The following is a 6429-nucleotide window of genomic DNA, read 5'->3' as shown; positions in this document are numbered from 1 at the left end:
CAGACAGGCGTGTGGAAATTACCCACGCCCGTGTGGAAATTCCGCATGAGCACGTGAAGCATCCACGCCCGTGTAGTCGCCCGATTCCATCCCTATTTAAAGCCGAATCAGCCCCGATTTTGGAATTGTTTTTCTCCATCTTTTCCCCAACTTGAGAGAGGGCTTTGGCTAGGGTTTTTAGTGGTATTGGCGAAGGTTTTGGAGAGGTTCCATGGCTCTGACATCATCATTCCTTAGGAAGAAGGTTGGTAGGGGAGCTTCCGTCGAGGCGTATCCTATACCGGACGAGGAAATCCTTGGACGACGAGTAGAGGACTTTCCACAAGACCATCGACATTACTATCGAGGGGGGTTTCTTTATGGATTCATTGCTTTTACATTCTATCTCTTTGATTGTACTTAGCTCCATGGAGAGCTAAACCCCTAGTGGGTACTCGGGTATTGTGAACCCTAGGATGTATTTGTTTCTTTGAACCTCTTTATTATGCTTTCAATAAATTGATGTTTATTGTGAGTTTCAACCTTGAATGCTTGATTGTATGAATATTTCCCCTAGAGTGACACTAGGGTTGAGAGTTCTTGTTGATAACCTTGTGAGTGAGTGACACACCACGAGCGTTAGACAAAGCTAGGTTGGAGAGGGTTGAGAGAGGGTTGAGAGGGTGAGTCGAGAGGTACAGGAGCGTCCCCTTTCCCCTCCGGCGTGATAGATTCTACCTCCGTTCCTCGAGTTCCTTGCGGCCATAATAGAGTGAATGGTCTAAGGGATAAACTTCCGCTGGGGCTTAGTTGCGCGTGCAACGGAGTGAAGTGTTAAGGTGATCTTAGTATCTAGGGCTTAATTGTTGTTAGGGACCTTCCACCTGGATCAAAGGGCTAGGTCTATAATTAGGAAGAGATTTATCACTTGGAATCTCTACAGCTCATTGGAACTCTATGCGAGTGTGAGGTGTTGAGATTGTTCGATTTCTCCTCCGGAACATGTATAGAGTTAGGCATAGTTGACCTTAGATTTGGGACAATGTAATTAAGGATTTCCACAACTCACCATTGCATTGATTAGGAAGCATAAAAGAGGGTTCTTTCACTTGAAACATTTATCCTAGGTGGAGCATTATCCGGGTACCGCATCTTTATCGATTGCCTTACCCCCTTCTTTACTTTTGCTCTCTTACTTGTTTCTTTTACTGTTGAGAATTGAATCATTGTCACACACATTATCATTGATCTTTTACATAGCTAAGAATCGAATTAAGTATTTTTATTCCCTACTCCCTGTGGATTCGATACCCGCTCACCCGGGATTATTACTTCGACAAACACGTGCACTTGCGGGATATACGCAAGGTGACCTTGTCACCAAGCACTTCCAATATTTCTTTCATCTACGCACAAAATGTTTAATTTTTGCTTGAGGACAAACAAAAGCTTAAGTGTGGGGGAGTTTGATAAGTGATTGTGCAATATGAATGTTAAACATTACTAATATGTGTGTGTTTATGTTACTTTTATGTTAAGCATTACTTTCTCGGGTTTTTACACTAATATGTGTGTGTTTATGTTACTTTTATGCAGGTAGGGTTGTGAGGCCGATTATGAAGGAAATAAGCCAATGTGGATCATAATGCACCAATTTTGGAGGAAATCTTGATAAGGTTCAAACGCGAAGACATAGGTCGGGTGTGAGATGCTAGAATGGGTGCCAACCGCCTCGTATTTGAGTTAGCATAACCATTTGGAGTGGCACAAGGGCAGTCATACTCAAGCATTCCGACTTATGAATATAGAACAAGATCTCCACCAACTTTTCCATCATTGAAGAAGCAAAGCGATCCACGACGTGAACGTGTACCTGTTTATGTTACCTCGATGAAAGTATGGAGTCGGGAAGTATTTCATGCAAGATACCGGACAAGGGGATCTTTAGACGGCGAGTAGAGGACTTTCCACAAGACCATCATCATGACTATCGAGGGGGTTTTCTATGGATTCATTGCTTTTAAATTCTATTTCTTTGATTCTACTTAACTCCATGGAGAGCTAAACCCCTACTGGGTACTTGGGTATTTATGAACCCTAGGATGTATTCATTTCTTTGAATCTCTTTATTATGCTTTCAATTAATTGATGTTTATTGTGAGTTCCAACCTTGAATGTTTGATTGTATGAATACTCCCCTAGAGTGACACAAGGGTTGAGAGTTCTTGTTGGTAACCTTGTGAGTGAGTGACACACCACGAGTGTTAGACAAAGCTAGGTTAGAGAGGGTTGAGAGGGTGAGTCAAGAGGTACAGGAGCGTCACCTTTCTCCTCCGATGTGTTAGATTCTACCTCCGTTCCTCGAGTTCTTTGCAGCCACAATAGAGTGAATGGTCTAAGGGATGACCTTCTGCTGGGGCTTAGTTGCGGGTGCAACGGAGTGAAGCGCAGAAGTGATCTTAGTATCTTGGCCTTAATTGCGGTTAGTGATCTTCCACCTGGACCAAAGAGTTAGGTCTACAATTAGGAAGAGATTTATCACTTGGAATCTCTAGAACTTATTGCAATTCTATGCTAGTGCGAGGTTGAGAGGTTATTCAATCTCTCCTTCGGGACATGTATAGTGTTAGGCTTAGTTGACCTTAGATTTGGGACTATGTAATTAAGGATTTCCACGACTCACTTGCATTGATTAGGAAGTATAACAGAGGGTTCTTGCACTAGAAAAGATTGTCGTAGATGGTGCAATATCTGGGTACCCCATCTTTATCGATTGCCTTACCTTCTCCTTTACTTGTGCTCTCTTACTTGTTTTTACTTTTGAGAATTGAATCATTGTCACACATGTCACTATTCATCTTTCACATAGCAAAGAAGCGAATTAAGTTTTTTTATTCCCTACTTCCTATAGATACGAGACCCGCTCATTGAGGATTATTATTTCGACAAACCTGTGCACTTACGGGATATACGCAAGGGGATCTTGTCACGATTCTATACGAGTGCATGGTTGAGAGATTTTTCAATTTCTTCTCCGGGACATATATCGAGTTAGGCATGGTTGACCTTAGATTTAGGACCATGTATTAAAGGATCTCCACGACTCATTGATGCATTAGTTAGAAAGCATAATAGAGGGTTGTTGCACTTGAAATGATTGTCCTAGGTGGAGCAATATCCGGGTACCCCATCTTTATCGATTGCCTTACCTTCTCCTTTACTTGTGCTCTCTTACTTGTTGTTTTTACTTTTGAGAATTGAATCATTGTCACACATATCACTATTCATCTTTCACATAGCTAAGAAGCGAATTAAGTATTTTTATTCCCTACTCCCTATAGATACGAGACCCGCCCATCGAGGATTATTACTTCGACAAACCCGTGCACTTGCGGGATATACACAAGGGGATCTTGTCACGATTCTATACGAGTGCATGGTTGAGAGATTTTTCAATTTCTTCTCCGGGACATATATCGAGTTAGGCATGGTTGACCTTAGATTTAGGACCATGTATTTAAGGATCTCCACGACTCATTGATCCATTAGTTAGAAAGCATAATAGAGGGTTGTTGCACTTGAAATGATTGTCCTAGGTGGAGCAATATCCGGGTACCCCATCTTTATCGATTGCCTTACCTCCCCATTACTTGCACTTTTTCTCTTATTTCTTTTACTTTTGTTACGTCACATTTTGTCACACAAATCACTATTCACTATTTGTTTAGTTAAGAAACAATTAAAGTGTTTTTATTCCCTACTCTCTGTGGATATAATACCCATTCATCTGGGATTTATTACTTCAAAAAACCCATGCACTTGCGGGACATACGCAAGGTGCATTGTCAAGTTTTTGGTGCCGTTGCAGGGAGTAGGCGTTTAGAGATATTTGCACTTTGTTTTCTTAGCTATTCATTCATTCATTCTATTTCACATCTTCTTTAATCATTTTGATTTTGTTTTCTTTCTTTTGGTGCAGTTCCAGGTTATAACTCGAGGGAACCCTTCGATATTGATTGAAGGAGATCCTGAACTTGAACGTACACTTAGAAGAAGGGGAAAGGAACCATTACAAGAACCGTCTAATGAAGCTGAGATAGAAGTAGAAGGGTTAGATAATATGGCAGAACAGAATGAGCAACAGAGGATAGTTTCTGATTATGCTAGACCCTCAGTTTTGGGCACACAATCAAGTATTGTGTGACCGCCGATTACAGCTCCGAACTTCGATCTAAAGCCGGCATTCATCCAAATGATTCAGCAAACAGTGTAGTTCAAATGGTTTGGCCGATGAGGATCCAAACAACCATATAGAGACTTCTTCGAAGTTTGTGATATGTTGAAGATTAATGGTGTATCGGATGATGCTATCAGATTGAGGGCTTTCCCATTCGCTCTCAAAGGAAGAGCCAAACAGTGGTTACATTCTTTGCCCAAGGCCTCCATCACGACCTGGAATGAGATGGTCGAAGTTTTTCTTGCTATATACTTTCCTCTGGCGAAGTCAGCCAAGCTTCACAATGAGATTTCGTCATTTGTACAGATGGAGTTGGAGTCATTATTTGAGATATGGGAGAGCTTCAAGGATCATCTGCGGAGGTGCCCACAGCACAGATTTCCTGAATGGATGATTATTCAGACTTTCTACAATGGGTTGAATCCGAGTACAAGGCAATTGTTAGATGCCACCGCAGGAGGTACAATACAGAGTAAAACCCCAAAAGAAGCCTGACAGTTAGTGGAAGACATGGTCATGAATAGTTATCAGTGGAATGCACGCGAAAGGAAAATATCGCTCGGGCTCCATGAAATAAATGTAGTAACTTCATTGGCAGCTCAAGTGGAATCATTGAGTAAGATGTTAGATCTTCCAACATCGAATAGAGTGGCAGCCGTGACTACTTGCACCGGGTGTGGTGGAGGACATGCTTCCTCCTATTGCCCGATTTCCATTGGTGATACATCTTCAGTTGAGAAGGTTGATTTTGTGGGTAATGCAATGAGGAACCAAGGGAATAAATATAGGAACACCTATAATCCGGGTTGTAAGAGTCATCCCAATTTCTCGTGGAGCAACCAAGGTCCACAAAAGGCCTTGGCATCACCGGGTTTCCAACAACAACAAGCCCCAAACATGGAGAACCGAGTTTCAGGTCTGGAGACCCGAATGAATGATTTGGAAAAGGCCTTGACTAGGTTTGTGCAATCATTGGATACAAGGTTTTCAATAAGTCGAGGCTACACTTCGCAACCACACCGCTTCTTTGCACAATCTTGAAAATCAAGTGGGACAAATTGCGAAGTCTCTATCGGAGAGACCATAAGAGAGCTTGCCGAGTAATATCGAGACCGATCCTAGAGAGCATGTAGAAGGTGATCACATTGAGAAGTGGTCGTGAGGTTGAAGGTAGGCTTCCGAGTGAGAAGCTTAATGAACATACACCCGAGGTCATAGAGGTCGAGAAGGGAACAACCAAAGAGAAAGAGGTGTGATAAACGTCTAAAAGTACGTATTTCACATGTATTTGTTTTATATCATTCTTTACAGTATCTGTTAAATCGATGGCCTTTTTGGTCTAAATTGGGTTATTTTTACATTTCAGGCCTAGTAGAAGCCCTGGGGACTTGGCGAAGCGATTGGTGATGAATTCGGCATCGAAACATCTTCTCCGAGCTGGGGGATTACTGTAGCACACCATTGTAGCAGAGAGTACTGCAGTGGTTTTCACTGTAGCAGTTATTGTAGCTCATCGCGGGCTTCTCAGCAGAAAACTGGATATCCCGAGGCGGCGACATACGGCCGATATACTGACCCGTTTATCCATCGGGATCTGCCCATTTATAAGGCCTTGATGGGCATCTTTTGGGGGATCTTGTTCTTGATTCTTCATCTTCCTTGGGCAAGGACGGCTAGGGTTTTGAACACCACTTCCACACCACTTGAAGCCGAGCTTGAGGAGTGCAAAAAGGAAGGAAATTCGAGCATTTCTCTGCGGGGAGAGCAAGAATGAGGAGGATCTACTTCTCGGGGCTACATTGTTAGGAGGTTGAAGACAACGGTAAGCCACCCCTCCAAGTGGCGTCTTCGAAAGGTTTTCTCCGGGGATTCTTGCGTCATTCGGCCTTCAAAATTTTAGGGAGTGTTCCTCATGTTTATTTTGGTTGTTTGCAGGGATTATTTGGTTTCTTTGTTGAACATGAACAACTAAACCCCTAGGTCACCCGATAAAGGTGGACCTTGGGGATGAACTTGTGATGTTTTGGATTATTTGAGTAGTTTATGCATGTTTGGCTTGTTGTGATCCTTGTTTGGTGTTCTTGATTGTTTTGGTACATTTGATTAAGTGCTTTATCAAATTCTTGGTAGCACTTTGTAGCGTGATCATTGCTTTAGTGCTAAACTCCACCAAACTAGGAAGGATTTATTGTGTAAATACACCTTGACCATCG

At 42.3% G+C, this 6429-nt stretch overlaps 1 non-coding gene across 1 annotated transcript; it reads right to left on the bottom strand.

Annotated features, from left to right (window-relative positions):
* Positions 1-4489: 4489 nt before the first annotated feature.
* LOC120269724 lies at positions 4490-4596 on the bottom strand. Its single transcript, XR_005539364.1, has one exon. It is a non-coding gene; the product is annotated as a small nucleolar RNA R71 (small nucleolar RNA).
* Positions 4597-6429: the final 1833 nt, after the last annotated feature.

Source organism: Dioscorea cayenensis, chromosome 9 (genome assembly GCF_009730915.1).
Source record: "Dioscorea cayenensis subsp. rotundata cultivar TDr96_F1 chromosome 9, TDr96_F1_v2_PseudoChromosome.rev07_lg8_w22 25.fasta, whole genome shotgun sequence".
Lineage (NCBI taxonomy): Eukaryota > Viridiplantae > Streptophyta > Magnoliopsida > Dioscoreales > Dioscoreaceae > Dioscorea > Dioscorea cayenensis.
This window is presented reverse-complemented; position numbering and strand designations above follow the sequence as displayed.